The sequence below is a fragment of the Bubalus bubalis genome, chromosome 23, assembly GCF_019923935.1.
Source record: "Bubalus bubalis isolate 160015118507 breed Murrah chromosome 23, NDDB_SH_1, whole genome shotgun sequence".
Lineage (NCBI taxonomy): Eukaryota > Metazoa > Chordata > Mammalia > Artiodactyla > Bovidae > Bubalus > Bubalus bubalis.
This window is the reverse complement of record NC_059179.1, coordinates 49737112-49763382: the sequence shown is the minus strand read 5'-3', so window position 1 is coordinate 49763382 and position 26271 is coordinate 49737112. Positions and strand designations below refer to the sequence as shown.

General features: G+C 46.0%; 1 long non-coding RNA gene across 1 annotated transcript; it reads left to right on the top strand.

Moving 5' to 3' along the window:
• The first annotated feature begins 9877 nt into the window (after positions 1 to 9877).
• Positions 9878 to 24834, top strand: LOC123331391. Its single transcript, XR_006547999.2, has 3 exons — positions 9878 to 10098; positions 19295 to 19455; positions 23742 to 24834. It is a non-coding gene; the product is annotated as an uncharacterized LOC123331391 (long non-coding RNA).
• Positions 24835 to 26271: the final 1437 nt, after the last annotated feature.

Genomic DNA, 26271 nt, shown 5'->3' with positions numbered 1-26271 from the left:
AAGTTTGTTCAGACCCCCAGGTCAGTTTCGCATCCTTCTTGCCTCCCCCTTCTTCAGCACGAGGAGTCGGATTCGAAGTCTGAATCGGAGCATCCGATCGCTGCAGACGTTGCCTTCTGACAAGGCTGGTTCACGGGGAGGCCGCCCCAGGGGCTGAAGAGGGAAAGCAGTGGTTCCCCTTCCAGGACCAGCCCAGGACCCGCCAGCATCCACGCACCCTGCATCCCTGCCCGCCACAGATCACTGCCCTCAGATGCCTTTGCTTGGGGTTCAGGGAAAGCTCCTGAGGGCAGGCAAGGAGAGAGAACAAGGCGAAATACCTGAGCCCAAGTGATCTCTGCTCTCACACCTTCCCAACAAAAGCCCAACCCCGGGCACTGTGCTCAGGCCGAAGCCCCTGGTGATGCTGCCAACTGGGGATGCTGTGAACACAGCAGGCGATCTTCACAGAGCACCTAGCCGGCTGCGGGCCCAGGATAAGTGTCCAGGCAGGGATTCATCATCAGGCCCTTCAGACACAGGGGCCCAGGCTCCCTGGACCCCCAAGAGCGGCCCCAGGGCTCTGTCTCTGGTGCTGGAGCCAGGCCAGGAGCCCACTCCCCTGCCCACAGAGGGTGGAGCTGAGAAAAAGGGCATCGGATCCATGTACCCACTTTAAAAAGTTCCTCCCTGAGTCCCACAGCGAGCGTCACCATCGCCGTGGAGGAAGACCTGGGCACGCGGACCACAGCACACCCTCATAGTTTTGAGTTAAAATCCTGGCAACGTGAGCTGCCGGGCCTCTTGGCATGTGTCAGAGGACTTGGGCATCGATCCTACTAGTTTAAACGTCATGGACACCTGCGGTGCTTTCAGGCATTTAATTCATGTTACAGGTCAGACCTGCGGTTACTGGGAGACCGTCCTTAAAAGGGTGATGAGCAATGAGAGAGCACAGTCAAACCGGAAACACTTGGCTGCTTCCGAAGGTGATAAATGGGGCAACGTGTCACTTCACTTTCATTGTGTCTAATGATGCTCTGACTTTAAGTAAACTGTTCTTGCAAATATGATCATGTAATTGGGGCATCTGTCTTGCTCATTATTTGGCAAACGTGTCCTTTCAGCACCAGTCCAAATGAAATTTGGGGAATTTGGCTAATCACAGTCTAACAGATGTTTCGTCCAGTTCTACACAATCTTAATTTTAACAGACACAAATCCCTCCACTCCTTGTTGCTCTAACTGGCATCTCTCCACGCCAATATGGAACAGAGACGATGAGAAAACAGGAATTTTGTCACATTGAGTCTTGATCCAGTAGCTTTAATTAATTTAACCAGGACCCCACTAGACCTTGATAGCAGCATTTATTTAAAGTGAACCTCGAGAAACTGTTTCTGTACTGTACTCAGCAGCCTCCCAAAGCTGACATCTTAAATATTCTATAGCAGAAGTTCACTGCTCACCCACATGGGCTCTGATGTAAAAGTCCCATGAACACACAGAAACTAGAGTTTATTCCAACACACAGGAGATCCAAAAGGCAAGCACCCTTGCAAAAGACACTCTTCTAATCCTTACCAAGGACAGTGGGAACCTCATCGAAAGGGCAATAACATCAGAGCCCTGCCGTGAAGGCTCAAGGTAAAAACCGAACATTTCAATTATCCCTTTCGGCAGGAAAATCGGTTCTCTCTGCTTCGGACTGTAATTACCCAGGTGTCGCCAACTGCCTCTCTCCCAAGTGCGGGCTTTTTATCGGAGGGGACTGGCTTCTGGAAACAGAGTGTCCACCCCACTTTGCTCTGAATAAAAGTGAGACCTTTTTAAAAGGACACGTGCGAGAGAAGTTAAAGGGAGCTAATAACACTATCACATCACGAGATGAATGGAAAACATTTTGACTAAGAAATGAGACACTTCGGGCTCTAAGAAAAGCTTCGAGCACACGTTGTCTCGGCTTATCCTGTAACAAAATTAGGCCTCTTTTCATGCGTAAATTGGAAGCGTTTTCTATCATTTTGCTCGAAAAAACACACCAGTTTTCTTGGTTTCCTGATTTTTAACAAGGGGAATGTCCGCCCAAGCCCGCCCCAGCTCTGTGGACAGCGGCAGTGACAGCCAGAGCCCAGGCCTGGAGGCCGCAGGCCGGCCCCGGGATGTGGGCTCGTCAGAGCCCAGGCCTGGAGGCCGCAGGCCGGCCCCGGGATGTGGGCTCGTCAGAGCCCAGGCCTGGAGGCCGCAGGCCGGCCCCGGGATGTGGGCTCGTCAGAGCCCAGGCCTGGAGGCCGCAGGCCGGCCCCGGGATGTGGGCTCGTCAGAGCCCAGGCCTGGAGGCCGCAGGCCGGCCCCGGGATGTGGGCTCGTCAGAGCCCAGGCCTGGAGGCCGCAGGCCGGCCCCGGGATGTGGGCTCGTCAGAGCCCAGGCCTGGAGGCCGCAGGCCGGCCCCGGGATGTGGGCTCGTCAGAGCCCAGGCCTGGAGGCCGCAGGCCGGCCCCGGGATGTGGGCTCGTCAGAGCCCAGGCCTGGAGGCCGCAGGCCGGCCCCGGGATGTGGGCTCGTCAGAGCCCAGGCCTGGAGCTCCCCGGCCGCAGGCCGGCCCTGGGATGTGGGCTCGTCAGTAACCCTGCGACTCCTCGTCTCTTTATCCCAAAATGGGGACGGTGGGACACCCACCTCTGCGGGTGCTGGGAGGCGCAGACGAGGTGATGGATGCTCGGGGCCCAGGGAGTGTTGCTGTTATTTCCGTGGGAGGACCCTCCTGGGAGGAACCGCCAGACAGGTCACGCCGGAACCCACAGCCCTGGCCGCCCCCTACCCCATGCTTCCCTCCTCCTCTCCTCCAGTAGCCTCAGAGCCCCCAACAGTCCCTTCACCCCCCACACGCTTCCCCCACCATCATGAACGAAGGACACCCAAGCGTCCACGGTCATAGCACCCAGAAGGGAGAGCAGCCAGCTGGGGACTTCATCTCTCAGCTCCACGGAGATGCCCTGTCGGCCTCAGCCACGTCCACGGCCCTCTGGAATCGAGCACAGACAGACATTCTGCCATGTCGGTGCCCTCGCAGGTCAGCCTGGTACACAGCGATTGACCCATCAGCCCAAGACGGACACACCCGCGTGTCTCCACTCCCAAGACACTCAAAAAAAAAAAAAAAAAAAAAAAGCCTTCTTGAACCAAATTATATTCATTCTGATTTTTAAACTATTAATGTGAAAGCTATCTGAGTTGATATATTGAAATGATTTCTTAGTCTGCTTTAAGTAACCATGAAAACACACAAATGAAAAAGAAATTTGCTTCTGCCATGGCACCTAGGAAGCATTTAGTGCAAAGAACCCAGGCTGTGGAGGCCAGAATGTGCATCCCAGCAGGAGCCCGGGACCCCACCCCACAGAGGGGCATTCTGGTGACAGAGCGAGGACACGGGCATGGCGCGGGACACTAATTTTATCACTAATTACTGACCCAGTGCTTTTCAAAAGAGGATGTGAAGGGCACAGTAAGAAGCAGCCCTGCAGGGCTTCCCTGGTGGCCCAGCAGTTGAGACTCTGCGCTTCCAGCACAGCGGTGTGGGTTCTGTCGCCGTCAGGGCATTGAGACCCCGCATGCCTAGTGGTTGGGCCGAAAGAAAGAAGTGGCAATGGTGTCCACTGACCAGTCCCCTTCCAGTCCCTGACATCAGAAAGGGCAAAGCAGCACCTCAGAAGGCCTGCCACTCAGCCCCAAGCAGCCCACACGTGGTCTCCAGCAGAGCCAGGCTGCCCGGGCCCCAGGGCTGGGCGATCAGCTGCCCACAGCACCCCGGACCTGCACTCCAGGAGGCCCGAGGGCCCATGCCGGGTGAAGGGAAGATCCACGGCCCTCACAGCCAGGCCTGAGAAGCCTGAATCCCTGGGTCCCAAACACACTGAAGCCAAACGTCACATAAACATTCTTCCATGCTCTGGGCTGCAGTGGGTAAAGCGGAGAAGGGGACGAAGCAGGGGTCCCAGCTTAGAGTCCATCTTATGACCCTGAAAGTTTCTCCAGACCCTCTTGGGATACACAGGTTCCAGCTGAAAATCCATGACTGAGGACCAACCTAACAGAGAGCCACGGTAACCCAGCCCCGCACTTCACGACCCGCTGCAGAGGGACGAACGCTTACAGCCTGTGGCCTCGTGTTCCCAAGCTGAGCCTGAGTCAGGTTCTCTCTCCTTAAGGGAAACGGGAAACAGTTTGACATGTGGCTCAGGATGAAATTCTGAAGCCTGAAAGGGTGACAGTCATATCCTGGGGACTAGGAAGAGAAGTCCACTGAATTGATGCTCATGACAAAAATGCTTTGTGAAACATCAGACTCAGGCCACCTGAGACTCAGGCTTCCCTGGCAGCTCAGACAGTAAAGCGTCTGCCTACAATGCAGGAGACCCAGGTTCGATCCCTGGGTTGGAAAGATCCCCTGGAGAAGGAAATGGCAACCCACTCCAGTATTCTTGCCTGGAAAATTCCATGGATGGAGGAGCCTGGCTACAATCCATGGAGTCAAAAAGAGTCAGACACGACTGAGTAACTAAACTTCACTTCAGCTTACCTGATCTCAACCCATGAAAAAGTTATAATAATTAAAATAGTGCAAAGTTGGTATAAAGATAGACAATTAGATCAACTGAACAAAATAGACTCTATAGATACATGGACAACACAACTAAATCTTGACAAAGATACAAATGCAAATAAGGAGAGAAAGGCAGTCTTTTTAAAAACGGTTCTAGAACAACTGGGTAGCCAAGTACAAAAAGTAAAAAGAACTTCAATTCATAATGCAAACTATATACAGAAATTAATTTAAATTGGGTAAAAGAGAGGTATAAAACCCAAAATTACAACACTTCCAAAGAAATATAAGATAAAATCTTAGTGGCCTTGAGTTAGACAAAGATGTCTTAGATATAAGACATCTATAAAGCATCTATAAGCACATCTATAAAATAATAAATCAATAAATGGGACCGCATCAAAATTTAAAGCTTCTGCTATTCAATGGACCCTGTTAAGGAAATGAAAAGGCAAAGCACAGCTTGGAGAAAACACTTCAAAGTATTTGCTGCTCTTCAGTTGTTCAACATTGTGACCCATGGACTGCAGCACACCAGGCTTCCCTGTCCTTCACTATTTCCCAGAGTTTGTTCAAACTCATGTCCATTGAGTTGATGATGCCATCCAGCCATCTCATCTTCTGCTGCCCCCCTCTCCTCCTTCTCTCAATCTTCCCCAAAATTGGAGTCTTTTTCAATGAGATGGCTCTTCACATCAGGTGGCCAAAGGATTATAACTTCAGCATCATTCATCCAATGAATATTCAGGGTTGATTTCCTTTAGGATTGATTGGTTTGATCTCCTTGCTGTCCAAGGCACTCTCAAGAATCTTCTCCAGCACCACAGTTCAAAAGCATCAATTCTCCAACCCTCAGCCTTCCTTATGGTCCAACTCTCAAATCCATACATGACTACCAGAAAGACCATAGCTTTGACTATATGAACTTTTGTCAGAGAAGTAATATCTCTGCTTCTTAATATGCTATCCAGGTTTCTCATAGCTTCTCTGCCAAGGACAAGAATCTTTTAATTTCATGACTGCAGCCACAGTCCACAGTGGTTTTGGAGCCCAAGAAAAGAAGTCTGTCACTGTTTCCATTGTTTCTCCATCTATTTGCAGTGATGGGACCAGATTTCCAAATTTGTTGGCATATTGAGTGCAGCACTTCAACAACATCATCTTTTAGGATTTGAAATAGATCAGCTGGAATTTCATTAGCTTTTTTCATAGTGATGCTTTCTAAGGCCCACTTGACTTCACACTCCAGGATGTCTGGCCCTGGAAGAAGATGAAGTTTAACAGTTCTATGAAGACCTACATGACCTTTTAGAACTAACACCCAAAAAAGATGTCCTTTTAATTATAGGGGACTGGAATGCAACAGTAGGAAGTCAAGAAACACCTGGAGTAACAGGCAAATTTGGCCTTGGAATACGGAATGAAGCAGGGCAAAGGCTAACAGAGTTCTGCCAAGAGAACGCACTGGTCATAGCAAACACCCTCTTCCAACAACACAAGAGAAGACTCTACACATGGATATCACCAGATGGTCAACACCAAAATCAGATTGATTATATCTTTTGCAGCCAAAGATGGAGAAGCTCTATACAGTCAGCAAAAACAAGACAGGGAGCAGACTGTGGCTCAAATCATGAACTCCTTATTGCCAAATTCAGACTGAAATGGAAGAAAGTAGGGAAAACCATTAGACCATTCAGGTATGACCTAAATCAAATCCCTTATGACTATACAGTGGAAGTGAGAAATAGATTTAAGGGACTAGATCTGACAAACTATGGATAGAGGTTCGTGACATTGTACAGGAGGCAGGGAGCAAGACCATCTCCAAGAAAAAGAAACGCAAAAAAGCAAAACAGCTGTCTGAGGAGGCCTTACAAATAGCTGTGAAAAGAAGAGAAGTGAAAAGCAAAGGAGAAAAGGAAAGATATTACCGTCTGAATGCAGAGTTCCAAAGAATAGCAAGGAGAGATAAGAAAGCCTTCCTCAGTGATCAATGCAAAGAAATAGAGGAAATCAACAGAATGGGAAAGACTAGAGATCTCTTCAAGAAAATTAAGGATACCAAGGGAACAGTTCATGCAAAGATGGGCTCGATGAAGGACAGAAATGGTAGGGACCTAATAGAAGCAGAAGATATTAAGAAGAGGTGGCCAGAATACAGAGAAGAACTGTACAAAAAATATCTTCACGACCCAGATAATCACGAAGGTGTGATCACTCCCACTCATCCAGAGCCGGACATCCTGGAATGTGAAGTCAGGTGGGCCTTAGGAAGCATCACTACTAAGAAAAGTAGTGGAAGCAATGGAATTCCATTTGAGCTATTTCAAGTCCTAAAAGATGATGCTGTGAAAGTGCTGCACTCAATATGCCAGCAAATTTGGAAAACTCAGCAGTGGTCACAGGACTGGAAAAGGTCAGTTTTCATTCCAATCCCAAAGAAAGGTAATGCCAAAGAATGCTCAAACTACCACACAATTGCACTCATCTCACACGCTAGTAAAGTAATGCTCAAAATTCTCCAAGGCAGGATCCAGCAATATGTGAACCGTGAACTTCCAGATGTTCAAGCTGATTTTAGAAAAGGCAGAGGAACCAGAGATCAAATTGCCAACATCCGCTGGATCATCGAAAAAACAAGAGAGTTCCAGAAAAACATCTATTTCTGCTTTATTGACTATGCCAAAGCCTTTGGCTGTGTGGATCACAATAAACTGTGGAAAATTCTTCAAGAGATGGGAATACCAGACCACCTGACTTGCCTCTTGAGAAACCTATATGCAGGTCAGGAAGCAACAGTTAGAACTGGACATGGAACAACAGACTGGTTCCAAATAGGAAAAGGAGTATGTCAAGGCTGTATATTGTCACCCTGCTTATTTAACTTATATGCAGAGTACATCATGAGAAACGCTGGGCTAGAGGAAGCACCAGCTGGAATCAAGATGGCCAGGAGAAACATCAATAACCTCAGATATGCAGATGACACCACCCTTATGGCAGAAAGTGAAGAGGAACTAAAGAGCCTCTTGATGAAAGTGAAAGAGGAGAGTGAAAAAGTTGGCTTAAAACTCAATATTCAGAAAATGAAGATCATGGCATCCGGTCCCATCACTTCATGGCAAATAGATGGGGAAACAGTGGAAACAGTGACAGATTTTATTTTGGGGGGCTCTAAAATCACTGCAGATGGTGATTTCAGCCATGAAATTAAAAGAAGCTTGCTCCTTGGAAGGGAAGTTATGACCAACCTAGACAGCATATTAAAAAGTAGAGACATTACTTTGCCAACAAAGGTCCGTCTAGTTAAGGCTATGGTTTTTCCAGTGGTCATGTATGGATGTGAGAGTTGGACTATAAAGAAAGCTGAGCAGCAAAGAATTGATGCTTTTGAACTGCGGTGTTAGAGAAGACTCTTGAGAGTGCCTTGGACTGCAAGGAGATCCAACCAGTCCATCCTAAAGGAGATCAGTCCTGGGTGTTCATTGGAAGGACTGATGCTGAAGCCGAAACTCCAATATTTTGGCCACCTGATGAGAAGAACTGACTCATTTGAAAAGACCCTGATGCTGGGAAAGATTGAAGGCAGGAGGAGAAGGGGACGACAGAGGATGAGATGGTTGGATGGCATCACCAACATAATGGACATGGGTTTGGTTGGACTCCGGGAGTTGGTGATGGACAGGGAGGCCTGGCGTGCTTCAGTCCATGGGGTCGCAAAGAGTCGGACATGAATGAGTGACTAAACTGAACTGCTGTCTGGCTCTAGGTGAGTGACCATACCATCATAGTTATCAGGGTCATTAAGACCTTTTTTGCACAGTTCGTCTGATTCTTACCACCCTCTTCTTATTATTTTCTGCTTCTGTTAGGTCCCTACCATTTCTCTCCTTTATTGTGCCCATCTTTGCATGAAATATTCCCTTGATATCTCTAATTTTCTTGAAGAGATCTCTAGTCTTTCAAAGTATATATCAAAAAAAGTGACTTGCATCCAGAATGTATAAAGAGCTCTCAAAACTCAACAGAGAGAAAATATTTGCAAATGATGTGACTGTCAAGGGCTTACTTTCCAAAACATACAAATAGCTCCCACAACTCAACAACACAAAAAAATAAACAACCCAATCAAAAACTGGCAGAAGGCTTAAACAGACATTTCTCCAAATAAGACATACAGATGACCAGCAGATGCCCAACATCACTAATTATTAGATAAATTAAAATCAAAACTACAGCGAGCTATCACCTCACACTAGTTAGAAAGATCACCATCAAAAAGTGTACAAGTAACAAATGCTGGAGAGGGTGTGGAGGGAAAGGAACCCTTCTACCTACTGGTAGGAATGTGAGTTGAGGCCCCCACTATAGGGTTCACTGTGGAGGTTTGCCAGAAAACTAAAGATAGAATTACAACATGACCCAGCAATCTCACTCCTGGGCATATATCCAGACAAAACTCTAGTTCAAAAAGAAACACGCACCCCTATGTTCAGAGCAGCACTATTCACAACAGCCAAGACTTGGAACCACGTAAATGTTCACTGACAGATGAATGAATAAGGAAGATACAGTACATATAGACAAGGGCACACTACTCAGGGATTTAAAAAGAAAGAATGCCATTTGCAGCAACATGGATGGACCTAGAGATCGTCATACTAGGTGAAGTACATCAGACAGAGAAAGACAAATATCATATGATATCACTTATATGTAGAGTCTAAAACTAGGACACAAAACTCAGCAGTCAAAAAGAGTGGGCAGAAGATATACAGATACTCCACCAAACAGGACATATTGATGGCAATTCAGCACACGAAAAGATGTTCCACATCACGGATCATTGAGGAAATACAAACTAAAACCACAGTGAGAGCCTATCAGAGCTGCTGAATCAGTCAGACTGACTCTTGGGAGACTGTGGAGAAACAGGAACAGAAAATGGTGCAACCACTTTAGTAAACAGTTTCTTGAAAAGTTAAAGTTTAAAGGTGTGGCAACCTAGGATTCAGCTGCTCCACTCACAGGTGTTTTTATTCAGGAAATGAAACCGCTGCTGCTGCTAAGTCGCTTCAGTCATGTCCGACTCTGTGCGACCCCATAGACGGCAGCCCCCCAGGCTCCCCACACATCCATACAAAGTCCCGCACGTGAGTTTTCAGGGCCATTTTATTTGCAAGAGCCACAAGCTGTACACAACCCAAATATCCCTCAGCAGGTGAATGGATAAGGTAATTGTGATGCATCTACACCATGGAATTCAACCCAGCGGTAAAAAGGTTGGAGCCTCAATGCTCCCAGCGGCACGGAGGAACCTGACAGCGCTTACTTGATTGAAAGAAGCTGGACGAGAAAGACACACAGCCTAGAGTTCCATCCGTATAAATTCACAAGATTCCAGCTATGATACGGTGACAGAAGGCAGGTCGGTGGCGGCCTAGAGACAAGAGGGGGTTCAGAGCGGGGGGTGCGATGGATCTCCAGGGCCACAAGGAAGCTTTCGAAGGTGAGGCTGTTTTTCCTGATAGCAGGGGTGGTTTCAGGAGTATATACACCTGCCAAAACGTCAGACTGCACGCTTTAATTGTGTCGGTTTATTGCATATCAATTAGACCTCAAAAAACTGTGAAAACCATGCTTGTGAAAATAACAAATACTAACTTTTAAATAACAGTCTTGTAAACTCTGCAAGAGCTTTGTAAAATGTTTATGATAAACTGTTACAAGATGAACAGAAATTTAAATCATATTCCTTAGTTATTTCTATGAAATAAAACAGCTTTGTTGGCTAAGAAATGGCTGAAACAGCTGAAAATGTAGACCATGCTTACATCTGCATGGTTAGGTTGGGACAATATTTTTCCCAAATTCTGATCATTTCTTGATGCCTATTTTAGTCCAGCAGCACCTGCTTCTCAGGAGGGTAAGGCTGGGGGAGGAGGGTATGTTTCCACATTTCGGACACAAAGGCCCAATGGGGGGCAGGGGGAGGTGATGCACAGAGCAGAGGGAGTCTGCAGCCCCCTGCTGATGGCTGGTCCCCATGTTTCATGACCAGGAAAACCAGGCCCAGCCCCCACCCCCGGCAGCCCCCCCGCCTGGTCCTAACCCCATTCTGCCCGCGGCATTGCAGCCCAAACGCACTCAGGATTTGCTTGTCAGCTGCCAGGCCCGACGTGTCAAATTTACCTCCTCACTCAGCCTTTTGAGAGATTGATGTGCTCAAGGAAAATAGAGTCTTGCCCTTCCAAACCACCATCAGATTGAGCCGTGACTCCAGACTCCTGCAAGCAGCTCCGCTTAGACGTCCCAGGATCCTGGAAGGAACTGAGTTAGGGTGCCAGAGGTAACAGTTTGAAAAGAGAAAAAGCAGAGCTGGCCTCCCACTCAGCAACCCAAATGCCAGTTCTTGCCCTTGAATAATTAAAAAACACTGATTTTAAAAAAAAAAAAAAAGGAAAAGCAATAATACTAAAAGCTCATTAATGAAGAACTTCACCCTGGGCCAGGCACAGTGCTGAGAGTCTCAGGCCTGTCTACCCACTTATTCTCCCCACTTGTCAAGCCCTGCATCCAGAACACAGGCAAGCACAGAGGTGCCAACGGTCTCGTTACAGCAGGAAGGCGGGAGCCAGGATGTGAGCCTGCGTCCTTGCAAACACCCAGAACTGCCATCACGGTGACCCAGACCACGGACAGAGGGGCCAGCGCCTTTGCCCTGCTCATGGAGCATCAGCATAGATTCCGCCTCCCCCCAGCCCCCCACCCCCTGAAAAGGGCTGGGTGATGCTGTGGCCACAAACACCACAGGCAAGCACCAGCTTCGCCGCTCAAAGCCCACCTGTCTACATTTGCCCAAGCTGCTCCCAGTTCCTCCCGCCCCCTCTCTGTCTCCTGTTTCTCTTCTCCAGCATCAAGCCCCATGGTATATTCCCTGATGCTTATCCCCAGAACTTAAGAAAAGTAGCTTTAGAATTGCTGCTGCTGCTGCTGCTAAGTCGCTTCAGTAGTATCCGACTCTTAGCAACCCCATGGACTGTAGTCTACCAGGCTCCTCCACCCATGGGATTTTCCAGGCAAGAGTACTGGAGTGGGGTGCCATTGCCTTCTCCTGCTGCTGCTGCTGCTGCTAAGTTGCTTCAGTCGTGTCCGACTCTGCGACCCCATAGACGGCAGCCCACCAGGCTTCCCCATCCCTGGGATTCTCCAGACAAGAACACTGGAGTGGGTTGCCATTTCCTTCTCCAATGCATGAAAGTGAAAAGCGAAAGTGAAGTCGCTCAGTCTTGTCCGACTCTAGCGACCCCATGGACTGCAGCCTACCAGGCTCCTCCGTCCATGGGATTTTCCAGTCCTTCTCCTAGTCCATGCTAATCCTCTGTGAGAAATAAGCCCACCGACTTAGAGGTCCAACGTGGCAGGTTTTTGTCCTTAAGGATGGAGAAGCCAGAGGCTGTGTTCAGAAGTCACCGGGCGAGTCTCCCACATGCCCCTCGCCCTGCCCTGATGGGGGTGTGCGCTTCCTCCTGCAAAGCAAATCAGTTTATTTTTCCTGTGTTCCGTTCCAGATTGCCCCACCCGCTGTCCTTGTTGATTTGACTGCTCCCTTACCCGAGTAGCGAAATACAACATGGTTCCGAAGCTGGCAACAGTGAGATGGATGCGCAGACACAGCAGTCCCCGCCCCCCTTTCTTCCTGTGCTTTCGCCCAATCCCACCCACTCAGGGAGGCACCAGCTCGGGGCTCTCTGCATTACCCTTCTTTGCGTGTGTGTGGCTGGTCTGTTTCACAAATGAACAAACACATGTATGTTTTCCTAATTGCCCCCTTTCTTTCTTACACAAACAACGGCATACTGCATTCTGCCCTTTGCTTTTTCCCCACGTAACAGTGTATCCTGGATATGATTCCATACCAGTTTATAGACACCTCTCTCATTATTTTTTAAAGCTGTATAGTAAATGCTTCATGGTTTGCATATGTCTGGGATTATTCAGCCACCCTCCTATGTAGGAGCGTTTAGGTTGCTTTCCATATTTTATAATTGCAAACAATGATTGTAGGGATTGCATTGTAAATGTGTGCTTTTATATTTTTGGAAGTGTATCATCAGTGTAAATTTCTAGAATGGAGATTACTGGGGGAAAAAAGAACATGAATTTTTTTTTTCAGCTTTTGCTAAATTCCCTTTCATAAAAGTACAAAAACTTACATTCCCATCAGCAAAATATGTTTCCCACAACCTCGCCAGCAGAGTGGGATATTTATTTTCACATTTTGGCCATCTATTAAGAGAGAAATGTACCCCCAGTGTAGTTTTAATTTGCATTTATTGCTTTACAAGGTTGAAATCTTTTCATATGTTTAAGGGCACAGTTAATACCTCACCTCTGGTCCAATGTTGAACAGTGGTGGAGAGTGTGGGTATCTTTAACTATTCATTTTGGGAGATCTCTCCCTATTTAGTAAGTTGCATGTTGTAGGACTAAAGTATACATATTCTATCATGTTAATAAAGTGCCTGTCAATTTCTACTTTCTTGAGTATTTTTACCAGGGCAAGTTATGTGGTCCACTGGAGAAGGGAATGGCAAGCCACTTCAGTATTCTTGCCTTGAGAACCCCATGAACAGTATGAAAAGGCAAAACGATAGGATACTGAAAGAGGAACTCCCCAGGTCAGTAAGTGCCCAATATGCTACTAGAGATCAGTGGAGAAATAACTCCAGAAAGAATGAAAGGATGGAGCCCAAGCAAAAAAAGTGCCCAGTTGTGGATGTGACTGGTGATAGAATCAAGGTCCGATGCTGTAAAGAGCAATATTGCATAGGAACCTGGAATGTTAGGTCCATGAATCAAGGCAAATTGGAAGTGGTCAAATAGGAGATGGCAAGAGTGAACATCAACATTCTAGAAATCAGTGAACTAAAATGGACTGGAATGGGTGAATTTAACTCAGATGACCATTATATCTACTACTGTGGGCAGGAATCCCTTAGAAGAAATGGAGTACCCATCACGGTCAACAAAAGAGTCCAAAATGCAGTACTTGGATGCAATCTCAAAAACGACAGAATGATCTCTGTTTGTTTCCAAGGAAAACCATTCAATATCACAGTGATCCAATCCTATGCCCCAACCAGTAACTCTGAAGAAGCTGAAGTTGAACGGTTCTATGAAGACCTACAGGACCTTTTAGAACTAACACCCAAAAAAGATGTCCTTTTCATTATAGGGGACTGTAATGCAAAAGTAGGAAGTCAAGAAACACCTGGAGTAACAGGCAAATTTGGCCTTGGAATACAGAATGAAGCAGGGCAAAGGCTAACAGAGTTCTGCCAAGAGAACGCACTGGTCATAATAAACACCCTCTTCCAACAACACAAGAGAAGACTCTACACATGGACATCACCAGATGGTCAACACCGAAATTAGATTGATTATATCTTTTGCAGCCAAAGATGGAGAAGCTCTATACAGTCAGCAAAAACAAGACAGGGAGCAGACTGTGGCTCAGATCATGAACTCCTTATTGCCAAATTCAGACTTAAATTGAAGAAAGTAGGGAAAACCACTAGACCATTCAGGTATGACCTAAATCAAATCCCTTATGATTATACAGTGGAAGTGAGAAATAGATTTAAGGGACTAGATCTGATAGACAGAGTGCCTGATGAACTATGGACGGAGATTTGTGACATTGTACAGGAGATAGGGATCAAGACCATCCCCATGGAAAAGAAATGCAAAAAAGAAAAATGGCTGTTTGGGGAGGCCTTACAGATAGCTGTGAAAAGAAGAGAAGCAAAAAGCAAAGGAGAAAAGGAAAGATATAAGCATATGAATGCAGAGTTCCAAAGAATAGCAAGGAGAGATAAGAAAGCCTTCCTCAGCGATCAGTGCAAAGAAATAGAGGAACACAACAGAATGAGAAAGACTAGAGATCTTGTCAAGAAAATTAGAGATACCAAGGGAACATTTTATGCAAAGATGGGCTCAATAAAGGAATTGTATGGTCCTAACAGAAGCAGAAGATATTAAGAAGAGGTGGCAAGAATACACAGAAGAACTGTACAAAAGAAATCTTCATGACCAGAGAATCATGATGGTGTGATCACTCACCTAGAGCCAGACATCCTGGAATGTGAAGTCAAGTGGGCCTTAGGAAGCATCACTATGAACAAAGCTAGTGGAGGTGATGGAATTCCAGTTGAGCTATTTCAAGTCCTAAAAGATGATGCTGTGAAAGTGCTGCACTCAATATGCCAGCAAATTTGGAAAACTCAGCAGTGGCCACAGGACTGGAAAAGGTCAGTTTTCATTCCAATCCCAAAGAAAGGCAATGCCAAAGAATGCTCAAACTACCGCACAATTGTACTCAACTCACATGCTAGTAAAGTAATGCTCAAAATTCTCCAAGCCAGGATCCAGCAATACATGAACCATGAACTTTCAGAAGTTCAAGCTGGTTTTAGAAAAGGCAGAGGAACAAGAGCTCAAATTGCCAACATCCTCTGGATCATCAAAAAAGCAAGAAAGCTCCAGAAAAACATCTATTTCTGCTTTATTGACTATGCCAAAGCCTTTGACTGTGTGGATCACAATAAACTGTGGAAAATTCTGAAAGAGATGGGAGTACCAGACCACCTGACCTGCCTCTTGAGAAATCTGTATGCAGGTCAAGAAGCAACAGTTAGAACTGAACATGGAACAACAGACTGGTTCCAAATAGGAAAAGGAATACGTTGAGGCTGTATATTGTCACCCTGCTTTATTTAACTTCTATGCAGAGTACATCATGAGAAACATTGGGCTGGAAGAAGCACAAGCTGGAATCAAGACTGCCAGGAGAAATATCAATAACCTCAGATGTGCAGATGACATCACCCTTATGGCAGAAAGTGAGGAGGAACTAAAAAGCCTCTTGATGAAAGTGAAAGAGGAGAGTGAAAAAGTTGTCTTGAAGCTCAACATTCAGAAAACTAAGATCATGGCATCCGGTCCCATCACTTCATGGCAAATAGATGGGGAAACAGTGGAAACAGTGTCAGACTTTATTTTTCTGGGCTCCAAAATCACTGCAGATGGTGATTTCAGCCATGAAATTCAAAGAGGCTTACTCCTTGAAAGGAAAGTTATGACCAACCTAGATAGCATATTAAAAAGCAGAGACATTACTTTGCCAACAAAAGCCAAGGCCATGGTTTTTCCTGTGGTCATATATGGATGTGAGAATTGGACTGTGAAGAAAGCTGAGCACTGAAGAATTGATGCTTTTGAACTGTGGTGTTGGAGAAGACTCTTGAGAGTCCCTTGGACTGCAAGGAGATCCAACCAGTCCATCCTAAAGGAGACCAGTCCTGAGTGTTCATTGGAAGGACTGATGCTGAGGCTGAAACTCCAATACTTTGGCCACCTCATGTGAAGAGTTGAGTCATTGGAAAAGACCCTGATGCTGGAAGGGATTGGGGGCAGGAAGAGAAGGGGCGACAGAGGATGAGATGGCTGGATGGCATCACTGACTGGATGGACATGAGTTTGGGTGGACTCCAGGAGTTGGTGATGGACAGGGAGGTCTGGAGTGCTGTGATTCATGGGGTCACAAAGAGTTGGACACGACTGAGTGACTGAACTGAACTGAACTGATTAAATTTTCTAAGACTCGTCCAGCATCTAAGGAAAAAACCGTATTTTCCCTCTTAGATCCATTAATATATACTGTGTTGTATTAATGGATTCTTCAGTATTACACCGACATTGAATTAATGGGAAAAAGTCCTTAGAGTATGATATCATTTCCTTAACATGATATTTGTGTCTGCTTATTTCTGCCTTCTTCTTCAATGTTTCATTCAATTTTTTGGTTTACTTTGTGGTTCCTTTCCTAGCTTTCTGGAAAAAAAACTGATTCATTTCTTGTCATCCTTTTATTTTTATCTACAAAGATACTTAAGGCTTTATGTTTTCCTCTGATCATGATTTTAAATATAAACCAAAGATTTTGATACAGAGTGTTTTCATCATCATTTTTTATGAATTTTATAATTTTGGTTTGTATTCTCCTTTAACTCAAGAGTTAATCCAGTTTTAATTGCTTGAGGGAAGGGTCTCTTTCTGTCTGCTAGCACTCTGTACTTTTATTTCATTGTCATCAGAGAATGTTCTTTGTGACACTCCTGCTCCACGAACTCACTACTGTTTTCTCCGCAGCCTGATAAGCGGTCAGTTTTTGTTAACATTTCACCTGCGTTTTGTGTGAATATGTGTTGATGATTATAAGAGTATAAATTACAATACAATATATCCAAAAATCTACCTTGTTGACGACGCTGTTTAGGTCCTCTGCATTCTAACTGTGCCACCACCTCTTTATCTCATACTAGGAGTGACATCTCAGCATCTTCCTTTTCCATGTAAGTCTCCTTGAATCTCTTCTACCTTTTGCCCTTTAAAGGTAGTTGTTTACCTGTTCAGAAAATGAATACTCATAATGATTATGACTTCATTGTGAATAGTGACTTTTAGCAGTAAAATGTTTTTTTGGTTTTTTTTTTTTTACATTTAATGCTTTGTGTTTGGAATTCTCCTAGGTCTAGGACTTTATTTCCAATGACCGTACATGTCATTACTTTCATCATCCTTGAATCTTTAGGTATGTCTCTTGCTTTCAGCTCATATTTGAGACTTTCTTTCTGAAGCAAATTGAAAATCATTTTCTCTTATATGGTGAGTTAAACCCATTCACCTGTGTTGATAAGACTGATATATTTGGTTTAAATTCTGTCATATTATTTTTAGCAGCTTTATTGAGATATTAGTTGCACATCACATATTCACACACTTGAAGTGTAAAACTCAATGATTTTTAGTGAACTTACAGTGCTATCTTATCAATGCCACAATCCAATTCTCAAATATTTCCATTACCCTCAAAACTGCATGTCCATTTCAACTCACTCACTATTTCCACCCTTAGCAGAGGCAACTCTGCTAGTGAAAGAAGAGACTGAAGAAGCTGGCTTAAAACTCAGTATTCAAAAAACTAAGATCATGGCATCCGATCCCATCACTCATGGCAAATAGATGGGGAAACATTGGAAACAATGACAGACTTTATTTCCTTGGGCTCCAAAATCACTGTGGATGGTGACTACAGCCATGAAATGAAGACGCTTGCTCTTTGGAATGATAGCTATGACAAGCCTAGACAGCATACTAAAAAGCAGAGACATTACTTTGCTGACAAAGGTCTATGTAGTCAAAGCTATGGTTTTTCCTGTAGTCACACATGGATGTGAGAGTTGGACCATAAAGAAGACTGAGAGTTTTCAAACTGTGGTGTTGGAGAAGACTATTGAGAGTCTCCTGGACTGCAAGGAGATCAAACCTGTCCATCCTGAAGGAAATTAATCCTGAATATTCCTTGGAAGGATGGATGCTGAAGGTGAAGCTCCAATACTTTGGCCACCTGATGAGAAGGAAGGGCTGACTCATTGGAAAAGAGTGTGATGCTGGGAAAGATTGAGGGCAGGAGGAGAAGGGGCAGAGGATGAGATAGTTGGATGGCATCACTGACTCAGTGGACATGAGTTTGAGCAAACTCCGGGAGATGGTGAAGGACAGGGAAGCCTGGTGTGCTGCAGTCCGTGGGGTTACAAAGAGTTGGACACAACTGAGTGACTGAGAAACAAGAATAAGCAGAGGCATCTACGAATCTACTTCCTATCTCCATAGATTTATCTTTTCTGGATACTTCATATAAATGGGGCCACCTGTCTTTTGTAACTTAGAGTAGTGTATTGAGATTCGTCTGTATTGTAGTAAGGACCAGTGTGTCTTTCCTCTTTCTTTTTGAACAAAGAAACACTGTACACATATCACACTTTACTTGCCTGTCCGCCAGTTGGTAGAGATTGGGGTCACCAGCACTTTCTGGCTTTTATGAGTGATGCTTCCATAAACATTCGCGTACAAGGCGTCGCGTGGACATGTGTCGTCTCTTCTCCTGGATGGACACGGACGAGGAGAACTGTGGGATCTTACGGTGGATACACGTCTGACTTTCTAATCAACAGGAAAACCATGTCCCAGAGCAGTGGCAGCGCCGCCTTGCCCCCAGCGGGGGGGGGGGGGGGGGTCCTCCTCTGCCTCCACACCCCCATCAGCACTGCACCATCTGCTGTGCTGGGGTCACGGCGGCGTGTGTGGTCACTCACTGCCGTGTTTGAGGCGACTTTATTAAAAGTCCAATGTTCATTTCCTCTTTCAGAGGTTGTGTGTACGGCATTTTAACCAAGAAATCTCTGCTTAACCCAAGGTCATGAACACATCTCCCTTAAAATTTTCTTTCAAAAATTCTGAAATTTTAGATCTGACATTTAGCTCTATGATCCATTTCAAATTGCTGTAAATGATGTGACAAAGGTCTAAACGTGCCTTCGTGCACATGGACATCCCATTGCCCCAGCACCACTTGCTGAAATAGTACATTACTTGAAACTCTTAATTACTGTACATACTATGTTTGATGTTTTGTTATTTAACTGATGTGTTTTCTTTGCTCTTTTACTTTTTATTTTATTTATTTTGGCAGTTACGACAGTCTACATTTTTGTTTTAGAGGTTATCTTTGCTCATATCTTTTTAGCTGGTCTTATTTTCATTGATTGTTTGAAGTCCCATGTTTTATTTCCTTTTTATAGTACCTTTGTACAGATAAAGATAGTCCGTGCTTCCGCATTCATGAAGCCAGGGGTGAAGATTGAGAGGGGTTTACAAGACGCCTAGCTGCCTCTCTGTTTGCTGTCAGCGTGGTGAAGTGCGGGCCTCTGCTGAACAGATTGTCTTCTCTTTGTGGAGAAAGGTACGCGTGCCCTTTTATTTATTTTTTTCACGCAGGATCCCAGATTCCCTCAGCTTCCTTCTCCCTTCATGTGTTGTATTCACAGGGTGCCTCTCCTGTTAACCCCTCACCCTTCCCAGAGCATTTACCTTTCGAGGCTGCTTCTGCACATCCAGGGCACACTTTTAAGTCTCTTCTCTGTCCCAAGTACCTTGATCTAGCAAAAAGCTTTGTATTTTCATACTGAGAGTGACTCTGTTTCCAGCAGTGGCTTCAGATCAAGTTCAGACCCACCACCAGGTCCCTCTGCTCTGAGAGCTGTGCTTACTTTTTGCAAAGGCATGAAGAGCATGGGAATCAGCTCACTGCATTCAGGGATTCTTTTCCTAATTATGGGGATTTTGATAGTCGACCCCTCTCTATCTTCTAGTTATGCTGAGGACACTGGTTTTGCATAGCTTTGTTTCTTATTCTTCTTTACTTTTCTCGAGGCACACAGGGATTTCTTTACTTTTCTCGGGGCACACAGGGATTTTTTTACTTTTCTCGGGGCACACAGGGATACATTGGATGTTTTCAATTTATGCAGTCATCATTGCCTCAGCTACCCAGAATTACCCAATCAATTTATTCTTTAAAACTCCAAAACCTTATACTGGAAACGGAATACAGGCATTTAAGCATTTATCTAATATGTGTGAATAAATTTAAGACTATTAAAAGTAAAAACTGTCTTTCCTAAGTAGACTTTCCTCCAGAGAAAATATACAAATGGCCAACAGGCACATGAAAACATGCTCAACTCAGCATCATGAAAATAATTGTTGTTGTTGTTCAGTCACTAAGTCGTGTCCGACTCTTTGCCACCCCATGGACTGCAGCACTCCAGGTCCCCCTGTTCTTCACTGTCTCCCGGAGTTTGTTCAGATCAATGTCCAGTGAGTGGGTGATGCCATCCAGCCATCTCATCCTCTGTTGCCCCTTTCTCCTTTTGCCTTCCATCTTTCCTGGCATCAGGGTCTTTTCCAATGAGTCAGCTCTTCGCATCAGGTGGCCAAAGTATTGGAGTTTCAGCTTCAGCATCAGTGCTTCCAATGAGTATTCAGAACTGATTTCCTTTAGGATGGACTGGTTGGATCTCCTTGCAGCTCAAGGGACTCTCAGGAGTCTTCTCCAGCACCACAGTTTGAAAGCATCAGTTCTTCGGTGCTCAGCCGTCTTTACGGCCCAGCTCTCGCATCTGTACATGACCACTGGGAAAGCTCAGCCTTTTTTACGGCCCAGCTCTCGCACCTGTACACGACCACTGGGAAAGCTCAGCCGTCTTTACGGCCTAGCTCTCGCATCTGTGCACGACCACTGGGAAAGCTCAGCCTTTTTTACGGCCCAGCTCTCGCACCTGTACACGACCACTGGGAAAGCTCAGCCGTCTTTACGGCCCAGCTCTCGCACCTGTACACGCCCACTGGGAAACCATAGCTGTGACTAGACGTACCTTTGTCAGAAAAGTGACGTGTCTGCTTTTTAATATGCTAGGTTTGATATGTCTAGGTTTGTCATGGCTTTTTATTAGAGAAATGCAAATCTAAACCATCTCACACTGATCAGAACAGCCATCATTAAAAACACTGCAAATAAAAGTGCTGGAGAGGATGTGGTGAAAAGGGAACCCTTCTACAACATTGATGGGAATATGAACTGGTGCGGTCACTGTGGAGCACAGTATGGAGGTTCCTCAAAAAAACACTGAACATAGAAACACCATGTGATCCAGCAACCCCACTCCTGGGAAGATAGACAAAATCCTAATTCAAAAAGATACACACACCCCTGTATTCACAGCTGCACTATTTACAATAGCCAAGACGTGGAAGCAACCTAAATGTCCATCCACATTGGTGTTTCCAAAAGGAGGTTCCACAGTGGAGTCTGAGGCAGATTTTTGGTCATAAACTAACCATAATTTTTTATTGAAATATAGTTAATTTACAATGTTGTGTTAATTTCTGCTGTATAGCAAGGTGATTCCCTTGTACACGTATATACATTCTTTTGTGTGTTCTTTTTCCTGATAGCTCATCACGGGATGTGGAATATAACTCCCTGTGCTCCACAGGAGGACCTTGTGTCTGCCCATCCTACACGTAAAACTCTTACATATGCTCAGCCCACACTCTCAGCCCTTCCTTCCCCACTCCCTCCCTTGACAACCACAATTCTTCTCTGTGTCTGTGGGTCTGTTTCTACTTTGCAGATAGATTCATTTTGTGTCATATTTTAGATATCACATGTAAGTGATACCAGATGGTGTGTATCTTGCTCTTTCTGACTTTCTTCACATAGTACAATAATCTTTACCATGTTGATGCAAATGCCATTATTTCCTTCTTTTATGGCCAAGTAATATTCCACTGAATATATATATATATATGTGTATGTGTATATATATATATATATATATATATATCTCATATCTTCTTTATCCATTCATCTGTCAATGGACTTTTAGGTTGGTTCCATGTCTTGGATATTGTAAATAGCGCTGCTGTGAACACTGGCGTGCATGGATCTTTTTGAATTAGAATGTCTGTCTTCTACAGATATATGCCCAGCAGTGGGATTGCTGGATCATACAGTAGCTCTACTTGTAGTTTCTAAAATATTGCTTTGTTTGCTCTTAATTCCTTTCTGTATCCCCAAACTCCCACCTGGGATCACTTTTCTCTGCTTGGATAATAATAGTTTGTTTTTCTTCCACTGGTGTGTCTGTTGATTTTTCATTTCTCTTAAAATCTTCATTTGCCTTCATTTTTCAAAGATGTTGTCACAGCTTATAGAAGTCTAGGAGGAAGCTATTTTCCTTGAGTACATTAAACTTTATTTTTTGCTGTTATCTGAGTTTCATCAGTTTGTTTAAAAGTCAGCTGTCAATCTTATCATTGGTTCTCTGAAAGTTATGTGTTGGGAGGGGGAGGTCGTTTTTGGCTCCTTTTAAGATTTTTCTCTTTTTTTATTTTAGCAGTTTTGCTATAATGTGCTTAATTGTGGTTGTTTCTATATTTATCCTAAGTTTGATAATGTTCCCTGAATTCATCACTTAGCGTCTTTTATTATTCCCACTCTTGTCTCCTGAGCCCCAGTTTTATAATACTCTCTCTTCAGCCATGAGGAAATGCCAATATTCAACCATTCTTTCCTCCCTTTCTCCTATAGCTCCTCCTAATATTTTGCACTTTGGGAATTACTTTTTTCCACCCTTTTGTCTCTCAATGACTCAATCTGGATGTGTTCTTCTGACCTATCCTCGGGGTTAATGGTTCTTTCCTCATGTGTCTGATGTGCTGTTAAACTCATCCACTGATGGTTAATTGCACTTACTGGACATTCTGGTTCTGGAATTAATCATTTTCTTTTTTTTCAATAGTTCCTAACCCTGTGTCAATTCTTCATTCCTATCTTTTATTCATGCTAATACATTAAGCATGGCTCTTCTAAATGTTGCGTCTGATAACTATTTCATTTCTGATCGTTCTGTTTCCTGGATACCATGCACATCTGCTTTACTTGCCTTCCATACTTCTGATTTTTCATTATGTCTTATCTCCTCACACGCTTTGTGTACGTGTTTTTTTATGAAATGTAAAATTCTGCACATGAGGAAACAGCAGAGAGCACTTTAATGATGTAGTTTCCGTTGCAGTCTGCCCTTTCCTTCTTGTTTAGGTGGTCATTGTTGGTCACCTGATATCCAGTCAGAGGCTGAGGTGGTTTAAAGCTAGTCTGCGTGGACTCCTCTTTCTCTTGAGTTGTAAACATTTCAGGGTGGCAGATCTATCTGGAACGAATGCACAGCCCCACTGTTGGCTTTCTGAAAGTGAAAGTGAAGTCGCTCAGTCGTGTCCGACTCTTTGCGACCCCATGGACGTAGCCCCCCAGGCTCCTCCGTCCAGGGGATTTCCCAGGCAGGAATACTGGAGTGGATTGTCATTTCCTTCTCCAAGTGATCTTCCCGAGCCAGGGATCAAATCCGGGTGACCCACATTGTAGGCAGATGCTTTACCATCTGAGCCACTAGGGAAGTTCAATTGTTGGCTTTCTCTCTGTCCTAATTCTTTCTGTATCCCTTCTGTGCCATCTCTTAGATTTGTTGTGTGCTCCGACTCTGTGCAACCCTGTGGACTGTAGCCCACCAGGCTCCTCCATCCAGGGGATTTCCCAGGCAGGAATACTGGAGTGGGTGGCCACGTCCTTCTCCAGGGGATCTTCCGACTCAGGGACCGAACCCATGTCTCTATGTCTCCTGGCAGGTGGGTTCTTTACCACCAGCCCTACCTGGGAAGTCTCCATAGTTTCATTTGATACTTTCATGCAACTCTTTTCATGCTTGTCCTGGAGATCATGACTTGATTCCTCTGCTATCAAAATTGGACTTTACGCTTTGGTTTCTGAGCCCACAGGACCCACTGAAAACTCGCTTGGCTTCTTCCCAGCAGCTGCGACCACACATCCAGAAACTGCAGACACCCCCAGGTCAAAGCGGCCCTAGACCGCAGGTTCATCTTTCTGAGTCTCTGTCCTCCCCTGGACCCGGACAGTCCCCCGTGCTTTCAGATGAAATTCGCAGATCCCTCCTCCAGCTCTGTAACTGTTCTCGGCGGCCGGTCCAAGCCTCGTCTGCCACCACCAGGTGTGGGGACGCAGTGGCATCGCTGCGGTTGCTGTTTGGTTCACCTCCAAGCTTTCAGTTTTCAGACGTCAGTAGAGAGAATCGTATGCATGATGGGGACTTCTGACCCGTCCTAATGGTCAGGATTTATCGTTGCGTCCTCGCCGTGTTGGACACCGGCCTGAGCACTCTGCGCGTGTGACTTCACGTTATCCTCACAGTAAGGCTTTGAGTCGCAAGTATGAGTATAACCGCACTGCACAAGTCACAGATGGGAGGCACAGATGGACGCCTGCCACGGCCACGTGTCGGGGTTGGGTAGGGGTGGCAGGGAACCGGAAGAATCTGACCCCAGAGTCTCCCCTCTAAACCAGCACGCTACATTGGTGACTGGGAGACAGCTAAAGATCTTTCAAAAAGCCACAGACCCTGAAGTGCTGGGTAAATGGAGCTTGTGGTTCAGGGAGACGGGCGTGTGGTGAGCAGCCTCTGACCAGACCAGTAAAGACGCGTGTTAATAAGGTGGATCCTAAGATGCTATATTTTGCATTTCCTTAAGGTTCATAAGGACTGATCATCGTCTCTTGTCACTGACAAAGTCATAAACCTGAGCTCAGAGATGGGAACTATGTCAAGAGAGGGCTTGGTGCTAGAATGTATGATTGGTCATCGTTAAGACAGTCACATAATTGTAATCAGTTTCCTGGTGCAAAAATAAAATAAGACTTTACTTCTGAATACACTGAAACTCTAAATTCTAGAAATTCTACTTGAAGAGTTCAATTGTTATCCTGCTAAAGAGCAGTAAAGCCATATTTGTCCAGGTTTCACTCCAATGCCATACTCCCAGGGGGAAGGTACCACACTCCCTCCTCCAGGCCCAGAAGCGTGTGGCCCTGGGGGCCAGGTTAGCAGACTGCCCCTGTTGTCTGCTACCAGGAGTGGGGAGGATACAACCCACGCAACATCCTGGGAGGCTGTCCTTCCTTGGCCATCTAGCGGTCACCACTGTCCCGGGACGATGTCTGCTGGGTCCCTCCCCCACAGCAGCCCCGGCCAAGGCTGGCTCCCCACACCTCCTCCCACCGTGAAACACAAGCACCCAGCCCCCTGGAGCCCCACATGAGCCAGCCTCTGAGCCAGGACATGCAGAGGGTCCCAAGAAGGCAGACCAGTGAACAGGACAAAGACATTAACCAGGAACCCATCGCAGTCCCTCAGAATCCCCAGTCCAAACTTCCCCGAAAACGTCACCAATCAATCTTGAATGCAGTCCAGCATTCGCTCCAAAGTGAACAGCTGAGAAATGAGTCCGCTTGCTTAAAGCACAGGGGCCTACGGCCATGACTGCATCCGGCCCACTGGCTCCTGGGGCGCGGCGCTGGGGCGGCTGGGGGATGGCCAGTCCACTGCCTCCTGGGCAGGGCCTGAGCGGGGAGGACCTGAAGAGGAGACCAGCCAAGTCCCGGTCTGTTGCCAAACAGAGCGGCTGCTCACAACACACAAAGGAGCCCCGATCGGGAAGGACGCAGAGCCCACCAGGGCAGGAGCCCGCGGGCTCGGGTTTAGTTCCCTGCATCGTCCTGTTGAGGGCCAGGACAGCCTGCTCTCACAGCCCCAACCCCAGGGCAGCTGGAGAAGTCACGCCCCAGTCCTGGTGTTTGCTTTTGCACAGAACACACAGACACACACGAGAGCTGGGGGTTCAAGGGAGCCCACTGTTTGACTTGCTAACGGCTCCAGCCTGCTGTGGGTCAGGGCCCTTCACCGCCTGCCACGGCAGCCCTCTGCCGAGGGCACAGAGCAGTGCTGCTGTTCAAATAAAAGCGTGAACGCTGCATTGAAACTGAAAATTGAAGTAATCAACGTAGAAGCCCCGATGGAAGCAGACCGGGCGTGCTTTTCACCCACAGACGCTAGAGAACAGCTGGTTAAGAGACTGGGGGCCAGAAGACCAACCCGGCTATTTTCTGTCTTCATTCTCATTCTAATGCCTCACTGTTGGGAGGTGGCCCGAGAGGTCAGAGGGCACGCTGCGGCCTTGTTTCACGGGCCGCAGGTGGGCCCCAGCTGGACCAGAGCTCGGGAAGGCGCTGTGTCCGTGACTCTGGACGAGGCCAGCAGGCGCCAGGGCTGCAGACAGAGCCCCTGCCTTTCTTGGGGCCAAGCAT